The sequence below is a fragment of the Magallana gigas genome, chromosome 5, assembly GCF_963853765.1.
Source record: "Magallana gigas chromosome 5, xbMagGiga1.1, whole genome shotgun sequence".
Lineage (NCBI taxonomy): Eukaryota > Metazoa > Mollusca > Bivalvia > Ostreida > Ostreidae > Magallana > Magallana gigas.
The window spans coordinates 44,948,443-44,964,075 of record NC_088857.1 but is presented as its reverse complement, the minus strand read 5'-3'; the positions used below and the strand labels follow the sequence as shown (position 1 = coordinate 44,964,075).

General features: G+C 31.2%; 2 long non-coding RNA genes across 2 annotated transcripts; both read right to left on the bottom strand.

Annotated features, from left to right (window-relative positions):
• Positions 1-2,390: 2,390 nt before the first annotated feature.
• Positions 2,391-6,547, bottom strand: LOC136275863 (uncharacterized). Its single transcript, XR_010714367.1, has 5 exons — positions 6,437-6,547; positions 4,937-5,092; positions 4,480-4,542; positions 3,697-3,781; positions 2,391-3,101 (listed from the first exon to the last, which is right to left on the bottom strand). It is a non-coding gene; the product is annotated as an uncharacterized lncRNA (long non-coding RNA).
• Positions 6,548-6,902: 355 nt separating this feature from the next.
• Positions 6,903-8,914, bottom strand: LOC136275862 (uncharacterized). Its single transcript, XR_010714366.1, has 4 exons — positions 8,817-8,914; positions 8,482-8,679; positions 7,596-7,750; positions 6,903-7,038 (listed from the first exon to the last, which is right to left on the bottom strand). It is a non-coding gene; the product is annotated as an uncharacterized lncRNA (long non-coding RNA).
• Between the last annotated feature and the right edge of the window lie 6,719 nt (positions 8,915-15,633).

Below are 15,633 nucleotides of genomic sequence, written 5' to 3'. Positions count from 1 at the left end.
CCATCTACATGTTTATGTAACTGAACCCTTCAGTGACATTTCCCTATTTCAGCACTGTTATCTAAATCCTTGCTTGTTATACATGTATTCATGGTAATACGGCGAAATTAAGGACCGCAGGTTTTTATATTACCACAATCTAGTGAAGTATTTATTGGTTGCCATATCATTATGTTGACATGCAACCTATAGATAGGAGATGTGACATAATCACAAGTCTTTAAAATTTTCAACATCAGTATGTGGTCTTGGCCAATGTGTATCATGCACTTGCTAACAAAAATCTTAAAGGACATTATCTGAAAAGTCAACATTATTACTTGACAAGTCATCTTCACTAAATGATACGTCAGCATATTTATGTTAACAACAAATGTACGTGCAACTTTATTCATTTTTTCAACAAGAAGCAGGACACAATTTAGATGATTTATTTCCTTGCATCAAACATTATCTAGAGATTTTTTATCCTTGCAAACAAATACTTAACTTATCTTAATGTAAACCTTTTGCCCAAAAAACCCAGATAAAAAACATTTATTATTAAAACTCAGTTTGATTTATTGATAGGCTACTTTAAATTCTTCTGTCAATTCTTAAAACAGGACGTGTTACCATAACACTTACAGTCTTGTGGGGATTTTCAGGTTGCATTATTAATTATCCTTTTTTAAAACAAGGTATTTAGTAATTATTTCTAAGAGAGCACATTATAAAATGCATATAGATTGTTTGTTTAAGTAGGGGCACCAAAAAACTACATCAAAAAATCAATTTTATTATGTTACTAACTTATGTCAACAGTACAAACACAATATTTTCTGGTGGTATTAAAAATATTTAGGACCAAATATGCACGTCTGTCGTTGGCAACGTAACAGTTAAAGCAAATAATAACCTACTTACCTCTTGCCAATAAATAACTGTTCATTCTGTTACATAACAATGTTATCGTCTCAAAAAACGTATTTTTCCTTCACTGTTTAGTAATCAAATTAATAGTCAGCATTGGTTTAAAGAAAGGACTGTCGCTGTTATGGGGAATTCGGATTAACAGACGATAGACCTACAGTCAATTACTGCGCATTACAACGCGCGGACTCTTCGTTCTACTAGTATTTCTTAACAGCCTGAAGATTAGTTTAATTCCAAATTAAAATTAACATAATACCCCTTAAACCGTACCTTACAGTGTCTCAACTATCTTATCTGATTTCAGGTAAAACCTCCAGTAAAATTTCCCCGGAATGTTTTGACATGAAATATTTCCACATAAACAAGATGGGGAAAAAGATTAAAATCAACGCACGTTTTTGTGGACCGTAATTATATTATTAAGTTCCCGTAAAACTATTTGTTTGTGTATTTCAATGCCAGTGTAACCACGTTAACTCTTTGGATAAAGCAGATGAGCCACTCGTATTGGATTTTATCTACTATTATAATACTTACTCACAGTAAAGGTACTTGAATTTGATTATTATGTATCTGTAGATAGGATATATTCGTATAAATGTATGATTACAGGAATCTACTTACGTCAAGTTGCAAGGCGCGGATCACCAAATAACAAGAGAGGCGTCGAATTAGATCTGATGATACATGTATATACCTTGCAAATGTAAGTAATTGCTATGATCATTAAGTTGAATTTATTCCTTTCAAAACAGTTAATAAAACCAAAGCTATTTTTTGGAATAATAATAACTAAACAACGTTTATTTTTTTTAAATGTGTATTGAGGAACAAAAAACAAACTTTTATGTTTTAGTTCTAAGTCGTCAGTTTCAGAGAGTGGTAATTCAATGAATTCAGACACATACAATTCCCGGAGAACATATTTGAAAACTGTTGAATTTTCTAACTTATTTAAAATTATATTATAATTACTAAGTAGAATTCTTTATACATTTTTTTAATCTTAACACAATTTAAAAAGACAAATTATCATACAACTTGTCTTTCACTCTACCTAGTAATTACTCCTTAAAATATTCATTTGTTGGTTATAAACATGTACGTTAACAAAATAAGCACGCCTTTAAAATACTATGGTACAAACAATTATAAAACATGATGATAAAAATTAAATATTCCCAGATAAGTGACTCCACATAAAAACAATGATAGCTTGAAATCTATTTAAAAGTATTTTCACAAACGCATCTCAATTTCTTTTCAAAAATTGAATATCGTATAAAAATGATTATCAATACTGTAACAGTGAAGTTTCCCTGATATATGAACTAGAATTCAACACAAATCGCACATAATACAAAAGTTCTTTGTATCACCTGAGTACAACACAACAATATAAAGGATGAGTAATTTTTTAAAAAGCCAAAAATAAATAAATAAAATATCAATTAAAAACATTTGAAGGCGTTGAATTTTGTTTAAAATATGTTGCAGAGTGACCAAGAATCAACAATAATTGGTAAGGTTAAAAGCATATATGCTACTATTTATGCAGTTGATTAGTGGACTGAACAATAATCAAATTGTCAATTTTTGCAAGCTAAATCAGGAAAGAGGATCAGAAAATATCAAATGAGAAAAAGTAATTCACTCATCATTTTACAATTACAACAGATAAATAGATATATGCTTAATAAGTAATCATAGATGCATGTAATTATGGAATGTTTACATTAGTACATTTATAGATATAGCAATCGGTTTCTCGCTCTGGCTGGTAAATGTGATCGTAGTTAGGATTTTCTGTTGAAATACAACTATTCCCGTTGTATTCCGGTAACACAATGCTGTTGTATGGATCATCAAGATTTAGAGAAGACTTCCTGGCTTGTCCTGACGTCGAATAGGATTCATCCAAACAGGAAGAATCTCCATATCTATCTCCTTCTATGAACGACACTTGTTTCTGCCGACTTGAATGTAAACAATCATATTGCCCATCATCCTTCTGTACATATATATCTTCTGTTTTCGACGATAAATGTTTTTGGTTTTCATATATTTTAAGTTGGTTACTGCAGGTGACGTTATTCTGCTGCCGGTCAGATTCAGGCCTTGTTATTACGTCGTCATAGGTAACGTTATTAACTGCTGTTATGCAGTTTTGTAGCTTTTGAGCACGTCTACAATTGTGAGATCGGCTGTATTAGTTTAGTGCGACACATTTTAAACCATTTCAAAAATTACGAATTACAGGCAATACCTCATTAAAAGACGCATGCTTGTTGTACGAAATGACATGTTTAGACATGCAGTTAAGGAGCCTGGATGCTCAACAATTTACTCATATGATATACTCTTATTTATAGATTATAGATCTCTTAAGGTTAATAAATTGAATATTTCCTTAAAGTATAAAATACAGAGCTCCTAGAGATAAATGTGGTCATAAAATGACGACGAACATCCAGTCTCTTAAATTTATATTCAAAAGAAAAAATATCCGTGACTAGTACAGGTTTTTTTATAATAATAATAATGATGATTTATTACAGGTATAATGCAGTACATTTAATTTAGCATCTCGCTTAATTTATGATTATAGCTTAATAAGCACCTCAGTTTATCATAAAATAATTTGCAGTCGCTTAAAAGTACATGTATGCCTGTCCACTAAAACTTCTACCAAATATTTTGACAAACCTTTTAACCTGCAAACTGTTTAATTTTACACCCACTGAAAATGAACTATACGACACTATGTAGTAGACAGTATACCTTTTTCGAAAATACCACACCAAACAACCAAAAAATAACGCTGTGAAGATAGTAAAGAGTAGACCAACCGTAGCCACTAGGATATCTGGAAAAGATGTAAAAAAAAAAAAAAACCCACACATATGAATTTCATATTTTGTGTTATAAATCTTTGAATGTATCATTATTTTTCAATTAAAAAAAGGTAAATTACCTATTTTTTCAGTTAGTAGCCATTAAATGAGGATTTAGGAAATTGAAAAGTGTGTCTCAAAATTTCATACCACGATTCAGATTTTCTTAATTGTGAAATAATTGCCGATTAAAAAAAATTACATGAGGTTAATGATCAATTATTTTAGATATGATTTCTATTAATGACTTTCAGCATTTCTTAATTTTATTGCATTTCATTTCACACAATAATCAAAAGAAAGAAGTATGATAAAACCAACAGAAAATCTTCAAAAGCTTTTTGACCAACTGATAATTTTTTTTATTTTAGTGCTGGCAGTAATTTTTTAGATGGAAAACGGAATTTTAAAAAATAGTCCGAATTTTCTGTATGCCTCAATGCTATTTTTATTCGAGTGTAATTCCATTAAATGATAAAATATCCATTGGTATGTCAATATGTATTCATTTTTAGATTCTTAATGTCTTAAGAACAAAGTTTTCTCATGACAAATATTGAATTTTAAGAGAAAATTTGTTCTCAATTTCTGTATGATATTTGTTATTCTAATATATAGGTCCTTTTTACTGTTAATGTATTTTTTTTTAAATTAAGACAGGTTATACTACTGTTGCTAAATGTATAGCTGGAACCAACTGTAGCTGATGTCGTGGTTTTCTGGTAGTCATCGCCTGATGATAAAATAAATGTACACATGTTTTATGAACGAAATATTGCAAATATACTTGACATATCTCATTTCATATGAAAAAGAACTTGATTTGATTACTTCATGACTATCTGATTTGGGGGGTTTATCATGTTGACTCATTGAGTCATGAAAATATAAGCATAGAATATACCAACAAATCATCAGGATTAAAATGTGTCAAATTATCTAATCTATAGTGGAATAATTCCATTTTAAAAGAAATTATTTTAAAACAGCATAATACGTGTCGTGTTTGCAATTTTGAAAACTCTCGAAATTGAAAATACAATTTATAACTAACAAATGCGTTCAGCTCTGACTGTAATTAAGTTCACAACAAATTAAAGCTTATACAATCTAATATGTACATGTACCTATTTTATACTTTCTAATCCCAGTCCAGGTGACCGTTTTCTGACACACTATGTCCGTGTTTCCTGTTATGTGTCTGTTCTTCATTTTGCAGTTATTCCAGTAAGAATTGAAAGTTCCATTAAAAGGTAAAGAAGACTTCAGAGAATCGTCAGACACTTATCCGAAAAAAAATCAAATTTAATTAAAGATTACTCATGCACAAAAATTTACTTTGAACTTAAAATTTACTTTGAACTATTTTAAAGCTACTTGAATTCGTTTTTTACAATTTCAGGCATTAGTTTAAACGATAAATAATTTTGATTTTCTAGTAGCTTTATACGAGGGTCAATCAAAAAATACGAAGACAATGTGGCTCTCTATCATATATTTTTCATGAAAGTCATACTTCACAGAATAATCTGTGCACCAACACTTATGTTATTGATATGCAAATTTTTAGTCCATTTGATGAAACGGTATTTTTGTTGCCCCTTTTTAACAACAACATGTTTTGTCACCACGGCGCACGGTAACGTTCAAAACATGACGTCAAGATTAAACACGCACCAGTTTATAGATAAACCCCATCTTTTTATCACGCTTAGTCTCTTGTGCCTTTCTCCTTACAATTTAAAATGGCATTGAACCACTTCACATCTTATTTGCACACATTTGTTCGAGAATCATAAGTAAGTTCTTTAAAGTTTTCATTTTCTAACCCTGTATCTCTTAGTTTACAGTAAGGATAACCCTGAACGCCGGTTGACGTTACTTATTTTTTTACCAAATACTTACAGATATTCTACTCTCTTTCGGACAGTTTGATATTCAAAATACCACCCCTATAAAATTTATTACAGTTAAACACAAACTTGCAAATAATTGTTGACTTATTTTTTGCACCATTGAGCATTTTCACAGCTTGTATCGTCCTTTTCCTAAGTTAAATCTGTTTTGTTAGTACTTCTCGTTGCGCCGTGACGCCCGGCGACGTCGATATTTTTAGTCAATTCTAAAGAGGACTATCTGCTTTAGTTACTGATATCTGTTCGAAAAAACAATATATCCCGTCATTATTTGGAACATAGAATACCATGGTTATACTTAATTTGAGGTTTCAATATTATTTGGTTTATAGCCCGATTTATAGAGATATTACTTTCAACATTATATGGTTTATTGTTGACATAACACAAATTTTGACCATGCGCCGTGACCTCATTTCTGCAGGATTAGATTCTTAATAATTCTTAGAAGTAAAGGAATTTTTTAAATTTTTTTCTTGCAAATTGTTTGAAATTATTGTTAAATTATGTCTACCAAATTCAGTAATGATATGACGTTAAGTAACATAGCTATGACAAAAGTCTTCGTATTTTTTGATTGACCCTCGTAGATGACGCTATTAATGGTTGAGAGTGAATTGTTTTAAATTTGATCAAAGTACTTATCTAATAAAAAAAACTAATTGGGAAGTATCTTAATGTTAATTCAAAATTTTAAAATGGGATAAGTACCACAAAATCCTGTTGCATTTGTTCCGCATTCGGAGCCACAAATTATTATTACTGAACTGATATTTAAACATATTAAACATAATCCTGGTAATGGTCTCCCCTGATGTTCATCTGCAAGGAAAGAATAATTTTATTTAATATTAGTGTTTTTCACCAAATTGTTTATTTTATCTCATTTCATTTAGGAGATCTACAACCATAGCACATCAGTCGTAAATGACTTAAACTCAAAAATATTTTTCATCTGGTATCCCATACCACCTTTAGTGTACCACGAATGGAAAGTGTAAAGCGTAGATCTTTGCTAAACATTTTCGTTGTTAAAGCATTGCTACATGTAAAGTGTAAGTATGTATACTAGGTATATTGTTTTTAAAAAGAGATAAAGTTTTATTCAAAACTGTCTTTTCAAAACCAAACGAAGAAACATGAAATAATTCCTTAGAAACTGAATACTTGCATTCTTCGTAAGCACTGAAGTGATCCTGACCGCCACATTCACCGTCCTCGAATGGAGAAGGTGAGCAAGTAAGGTTACATCGGTTACTCTGATCTAGGTCACTACGAATCGGTGCATTGCAAAAACAAAAGCAGTGGGACATCTACAAGTGAATATAGTTATAGCCTATATAGTGTACATTTGCAGTGCTCTTGTCTGTCATAAAACTACAAATCGATCTTATAATGGGTGGTCCAATACATTTCATCAATGACCTTTTTTTTAGTATTTAATGGTATTATTGCTGAGGTTTATATTAATATGATAAGTACTAGTAATAAGGAAATATTATCTATCTTAATGTATCATAAAGCCTTATTTGATTTTATCCCATTCGACCGTATTTGATCATCTCACATTATTCAGGAGAATGATTTCTTATTCCTCAAAAAATTATAAATTAAATAGAAAATAGTGAATTGTCTGTGTTTGAACATGACCAATACAAGATGACGTTTCACAGTTTTTGGTTTTGTTTTGTTTTGTTTTTTTTTGGTTTTGTTTTTTGTGTACTATTTTTGCTTTATCTGTTCGATATTATTAAAAGAACATTACAGGCACCTAAAGTTAATTATTTTTCTTGAAATGAAAGAGTTACCCGTATTCCAAATCATTACACAGTATAGATATTTTTGATATAGAAGAAACTTTGAGACCTACATGTAATCCAAACAGAACATTTGCGTTACTTTCACAATGATTACTTCTCATGGCTTTCATTTTGCATTCCCAATAGCAATTCCCGACTGTGTTGTTGTGTACCATCAAATGATCTTTGTGTTGGTTTGTTGATAATGTTGAAATCTGATAACAACCTGTTATAAGGACGAGAAAATCTGAAACTACTTAACCAAAATGTTTATTCATCTTCATATTGAATACATGTACACATTACTTTAAAAACGAAAATTGAGATAAACACATACTATATGTAATTAAAACAAGAAGTCCTTCAGAAGGAATGTTCATCATGTAATATTATTGATCAGCTTCATGTTAATGTAATGCACGTGGAAGCTTAACATGCAATAAACATGAAAAACTGGAAATATCGCACCGTTTTGTTGATTTTCGAAATACCGAGGAATGAAGAAACTTAACTTCTTCTAGGCTTAGTGTATTAAATTTTCTGAAATTCTAATGCATTTCAAGAAAAAGTTATTTAAATCATATTACTGTATAAATGTTTAAATCTCAAGGTAAACAATTACAATATTTTCTTTTGTAATCCACATGTAATTTAAGATTTACTGTTATAAGGACGTATATATATGGTTACTGATAGTAGCCGTCACTGCTGAGTAAACAAATCGTGCGAGGCGCACTGCGTGCGCAAATAATGAAATATGCCGGATGTCCTAGTACATGTAGTATATGAACACAACTGTGATCGCCCAAAGCTGATCATATTAATACCGGTATTGTTTGCAGAAAAACATTGAAGAAAAACACAGTATGAGATAAAACAAAACGCGTAGTTTGACCCCCCCCCTCCCATTAAACAGTTCCCTTTTTACTGTCCCTACTCATTTACAGATACATGTACCTCTATAAGCAATCCAAGGTGTGTATTTTCTATTCAGTAATGACTGGGTTGCAATTGGTAGCTGTGTCGTTGTGTTTAGGCGGGGACTCCGTGCATCGCTCTGTCTTACGTGGAAATAGTCACGAGACATGCATTCTAATTTGGCACTTTCTGACTTTGCCTTCGTTTCTCCGATATCCCCTTGACATCCAATGTTATCTAATATATATTTGTTGAACGTAATACATTCAAATTAATCTTCACATGTTCGATACGCTATTATGTAATCATACAGGCTATACAAAGGTTTACTTTACAAAGCATATGGTAAAAATTATTATTAGTTTTTTACTTACCAATTAACGTTAAAATAAACAGTATCATCGCTAACAGTAGGGTTAGGGTGCTCATTTTGGTGTGATAGGGCTTTAATGTGTTTTCCTCTTTTTGTGTCACCAGAAGTTTTTTTGTTTCCCTATCCAATACATTATGTAGAAACTAAAAAATGTTATCAGATAGTATCAGCTGAATTAACATCCCTACGTACATTTGATTAAGTATGATAATAATTGATGCTTTATGGCCTTCCTGACAGTTTTATTTTTTCCTTTCGATAAAAATGTTTTGATGTGTATTGGTATCATTGCGCTTTGCGAAGTTCTTGTTTTTTGTTTAGATTAAAAAAGTGAAGAGGTGTTTATTTGATACCATTGGTAAATACAATATAATTACTAGTTACTTTAAAATGTTGGTTTTTTTACATGAGCGGATCAAGAAATCGTTACCAAGGATGTGGGGGATCCAAAGGCAATATTTTTTCCCGAAAGGGGGTGTGGGGGTGGTCAAGGCATATTTTTATAAAAACATGAATATTTAAAAAAAATATTCAAGGACAATTTTTCACTATAAAAGAAGAGTTAAACAAAGATTCATCAACATCTCCGTGGCAATACAGAATACTGCCCAACGAAAGACCTTATTGTTTTCATACTGTTTCTTATTATTAAGGTCTACCGTTTCCAGCGGAAGCCCTTATTGTTTTCGTACTGTTTATTAAGGTCTTTCGTTTCCAGCGGAAGATCTTATTGTTTTCACACTGTTTACTATTTTTTGTCCAAACTTTGTGCACGCAATTTCTTGAAAACTAAACCAAATTCCTTTTGAGGGTCGACTGGGAATTCACGGGGGTTCATCCCCACCAAATATGAAGGTCCAAATATGGGATACATGGTGTTATCCAGAACCTTGAAAGATATCCCATTATAATTGTATAATACGAAATTTACTTTTTTTGCCATGCTAGATAAGCCTGTTAATGGCCGTGTAAACCCAATTCCTTTTGAGGATCGACTAGGCATTCCTGGGGGCCCATCCCCACCAAATATGACGGCCAAAATATGGGATACAAGGTGTAAGCCAGTCCTTTGAAAGATACCCCCAATGCAACAGAATATGATGATTGTCTTACCTTCTTGTCAGGCTAGCTAATCATGCCAATGTTCAGGTCAGGTCAGCAAGTAATAATTTTTTACTTTACAACTGTTTCTTATAATTAAAAGGGAAGTTTATATGGATTTTTCAATTAACGTTTATTAGCATATGTTTACGGCAATTTGAATAGCGAACCGACAACAGAATTTTATTCGCTATTCAAATACTGAATAGCGAAAAGCGAATAGAACTCCAACTTCTGAATGCCAATGCCATAAACATAATGACGATAACACAGGATATAATGATGTTAGCAATGTATATAATAGTGTTTCCCCTCTATAAAATACATTTGCTTTTAATTACTATTTAATAGAAACGTTACACCAATCAATACCATATACAATTGACATAAAAACAGCTATACATATGTTCTGTAAAAAATATTTTCATTGCTGTCTTATTCAAAACCATTTATAAAAATAGTAGTAGTAATCGTAATTTTTTTTCTTTGTATGATTTCAAATTTAAAACGTTTGCTTTTTAGTTATTACCTTTTAATATCTTATAATTTAATACAATTAATTCTTTTATATTCTTTCAATTAATTTTATAGTTGATAAGACAAGATAAACAAGGTTCACCCTTCCCCCAAAAGTCATAAATAAAACTGTTGGTAAAACAAAAATTACTTGTTCTAATTGCTCTTTACATTATTTAAGTCTTACACAAAAAATATTGTAAGATAATTATTTCATTATAAACAACAAATATCTAATTAATTTTAACCATTTTTTATTTTTACTTCTTCAAAATGACAATTTTAGCAGATTATGCAAAAAAATCAAGAATAAAGCACACAGAAATATAATACATTTTTTCAGCTTTACGTCGTAGTTCCATTAAAAAACTAATTGCAAACAAGAGGCCCATGGGCCACATCGCTGACCTGAACAACAGTTCCTTGTAATATTCTATTTTGTAGCAAAATTATGCTATTTCTAATTAAACTTTGAACCCCTTCCTGGGATCTCAGTATTCGTCCAGGGTTTATGGTTGGCTTAAATAATTTAGAATCTACACTATTTGGGGATCTTTGCATATTAACCTCACAGACTGGAGCATTAATTGTAGTTCTCGAAGAAGATATTTAAAACATTTTCTCTAAATCTCTATGTAAAAACCATTCATGGACCCTTATATTAGTCCGGGGGTCACGGGATTTTATAATTTATAATCTACACTATTTGAGAATGCTTAGTAGTAATTAGACAAATTGAAGCATTGTAGTTCTCGAGCAGAATATTTTTTAAATATTTTCCCTATATATTTCTATGTTAAACTTTGAACCCCTCCTGGGGCCCAAGTATTAGTCCGGGGGTCACGATTTTAAAAAAATGCATCTACATTATTCAAGGATGCACGCATAATAATCTCACAAATTGTAGAATTGTAGTTCTCAAGAAAAAAAATTTAAACATTTTTTTATATTCTTTAAATTAATATTTGAACCCCTCTTGGGGTCCCAGCATTAGTCTAGGTGCCAGAGCCTAAACAATTTGGAATCTACCCTATTTCAGGATACTTGCATAGGTATCTGACAAATTGTAACTCTGTAGTACTCGAGAAGAAGATTTTGAAACATTTTCCCTATATTTTTCTATGTTAAACTTTGAACATCTCTTTGGGCCCAAATTTTAGTCCGGGGTCACGATTTTACCAATTTATAATCTACAATAGCCAAGAATGCTTGCATAGTAATCCTACAAACTGTTGCACTGTAGATCTCGAGAAGAAGATATTTTAACATTTTCCCTATATATTTCTATGTTAAACTTTGAACCCCTTTTGTGACCCCAGTATAAATCTAGGGTCACGGCTTCCAAAATTTAGAATCTTCATAACTTGAAGTTACTGCTTAAAATTATAAGCATTTTCCCTATACAATGTATACTTCTATGTGAAACTTTTCTAGGGGCCCTACTGTTGGTCCTGAGATCACGGCTTTTACAATTTAGATTCTTCAGTATTTGAGGATCCTTGCATAGTTCTCGAGAAGATTTTTAAACATGTTTCCTATATATGTCGTTGTTAAACTTTGAACCCCTCTTAATGCCCCTGTAAAAGTCCGGGGGTAACGATTTCAACAATTTATAATTTTCATTTTCCAAAGATGCATGCATAGTAATATCCCAAACTATTGGATTTTAGTTCTTTATAAGAAGATTTTTAAACATTTTTCCTATACATGTATATTTCTATATTAAGATTTAAACCCCGTCTGGGGCCCAAGTGTTGGTCAAGGGGTCACGTTTTTAACAATTTAGAATTTTCACTATAGATACAAGCTTTTGTGTAAATATTGGCATTTTGGTGCATTGGTTCTTGTACATTCTAATGAACATTTTTCTTATCTATTTCTATGTATAAATTTGAACCTGGAGCCCCAGTTTTGACCCCGGTGTCACGATTTTTACAATTTAGAATTTTCACTGTATATTCAAGCTTTTGTATAAATATTGGAATTTCTCATGTAATGGTTCTTGAGAAGAACATTTTTAAAGACACACTCAATGCTCGTTGTTAGCAATTATCCCCCTTTTAAAAGAGGTTTAATCCTTTATTTTTAATAATTTTGAATCCGCTTTCCATAAGGATGTTTTATAACAAGTTTGGTTAAATGTGGCCTAGTGGTTTTAGAGAAGAAGTAAAATAAGAAAAATTTTTACAGACAGACAGACGGACGGACGACGACGACGGACAACGGGTGATCAGAAAAGCCCACTTTTGAACCTTCGATTCAGGTGAGCTAAAAACTGAAACCAACCATTGTCTATTTTGTCACAGAACTATGATATACTGCTGGTTGTTTTCTTGTCCTGTATTTTGAATATGGTCATATAACTTATAGTTTCTAGTTTCAGGTACTAGTGTATGGTACACGTGATGTGGATCAGAATCGGTCTTGGATTTGGTGTGTCCTGAAGTATTCGAAAAAGTAGGGTGTCCAATATTGTTGTGCTCTACATATCTGGGTACATTCTTTTCAGAACTGAAAAATTTAAAGAAAAAAGGCTATTACATCTTACATCTTCACATCAATATCTGCCATAACGTCGACTTTGTATGGTAACAACTTATTGTTGACATGCCAATCATGTTCAATAGTTCGTGTATCGTGGGTGATCGTCGTTCGTGTAACGTGCAGAATCGTGCACATGCGTGTATCAGAAAAATGGTTTGCGTTTTACGGTGCGTGATCGTGCAGGTTTTTTTTCGTTTTGTAATTTTGTCATTTTTTAAGGAATGTTAAGACTTATTCTGAAACAATGACGAGTAGTTTCTAAAACAACGAAACAATGTGAATATAATTCTTTTTATAGAAGAATATTGATATTAACATAAATGTATCATGACAGTGCTGCTCTTTTTAAGTTAATCTATCATTCGTCGTTAAATAGTAAGTACTTCAACAACTCATTTAATCGTTTGATCGGTCGAGTCAGTTATTATTATTCCCTAATTTTGGTTTCAAATGAAAATACGATACGCATTCCTCTCCGTTACTTTCAAATTGTAATCATTCATTGAAATTAAAATTTATTGATACGTTTTAATATTTAGATGAATAAAATTCAGTCAACTAGTACCGTACATACATTTACATGTATATGGAAATATGCATATGGATGTGTAAAATCAAAATCTTTTGAACACAGTTACAAAACCTGTATCTTGCACAATTAAATCGTACGTATGGGAATCGGATTACATAAACATCAATTCGTATGTAAATAATTTCGTATAGTTTATGCATTATCTTCTTTCTATTACACATACTTTTTTTAACTTATAATAATTCATATTCGTTGAGGAGTCGAAACAATTTAATTGGTGTATGGATCATTTCATATCGTTTATTTGTAAAACTAAAATGGCTACTGGCTGCATGCTACTGTACATGCCGGTTTTCAATAAAACATAAGCATATTGTAATACAATTTAAAGCAATACGTTTTCTTTAAAATTCTAATCTTAAAAAATTAATTTAATTATGCGTGTTAAATGGTGTATAATGGTCCTATAAATTGTTCGTTTGCATGTTTTTATCGTTCGTGTATCGGAAAAATTCAGTAAGTCAGTGATCATTCGTATCCTGCGTAATTGGTCGTGAATCGTGCGTAATCGTTAGTATATCAGAATCGTGTGTGTCATTTGTAAACAGTAACGTTGCTCAAACTACGTACTGTCCTTTCTGATATATTTCATTTTATCAAATAAAATATACAAGATGACTAATATATCAGAAAGGACATTACGTTTAATTTTGTTATTATGTGTTGACCCTCATTTGTTTTATTACTAAGAGTTCTTATGTTCTGGTCAGTTTGCCAGTGGCTATATAAGAGGTTAATAAGGTTTGTCTTGCATAGCATGCGTTTGTGTTGTTTCTACGCGAATTTCAAATATTATACATAACATGTCGAATCAGCGCTGAAAAGCGTTGATAAGTTCACGAAATATTTTTAAATTTGCTTGTTAGATTAGATATTTGTAAAAAAAAAAAAAAAAAAAAAAAAAAAAAAAAATCCTTTTTGGTACCACTCACCTCCTTAGGAGCACTCTCTTGTACAACATAAGAAAAACCACAAAACATGTTGCTAGTATAGTACCAGAAACGCCGATAATTATCACAACATGATCTGGGAAATAAATTAAAACGCATTTTATTTTTATATGTAACAAAACGATTCAGCAAGTTAAATTTTCAAACAAACCATATGCATAGAAATAGTTTCTATTGAGAACAGATAAGAGTATCAACTAACTGCGATTTTCAAGTTAATGATACTAATGGCGTATTTTACTGATAGATGAGATGATACCGTTGGTTGATGTGTGGATGGGTCCTATATTATGAATCTGTATGTCAATATTAATTCATTTTATAGATACTTAGTGTCTTAAGAACAAATATTAATAACGACATTGGACTTTAAAAGAATCCGATGTCGAGAACTTGAACCAAGTTAACAACATCCTTAATATAGCCATGTGCACAGTTGCGCTGAGCAAAGCTTTTCTTAAGTTTTTAATTTCTTAAATTCATCATTTTATCATCTAAGTTTAAAAAAAAAAAACTAAAACAGAGTATATTACTGTTGTTTGGAGAATAGATGGAGCCAACTGCAGCTGGTGTAGTAGTTATCTGATAATCAGCATCTGATAATAAATTAAAAACAAATTAATGTGTAAGTTTTTTGGACGGAATTTGGTGAATAAAGTATTGCAAGTATACTTGAAATTACTCATTTAATCTAGAAAAAGAATTTGATCTGTTTAATTAATTGCTATTTGATTTAGGGGGTATTTCATTATGACCCCTTGATACATAAAAATACCAACAAATCATCAGAATTAAAATGTGCTGTCTAATTATCTAATAAATGGTGGACTAATTTCATTTGAAACGAAACTATTTTTATAACGGTATATGACGTGTTATGTTTGCCATTAAAAACTCAGAAAATTGACAATATGATTTATACATGTAAATAGAAAAATGCGTTCATTTATTATTATAAGTAAGTTTACATCGTATAAACTAAACACTTTACTTGTACCAATTTTATACTTTCTAATCCCAGTCCATGTGGCCGTTTTCTGACACACTATGTCCGTGTTTCCCGTTATGTATCTGCTCTTCGTTTTGCAGTTATTCCAGTAAGAATTCATTGTGCC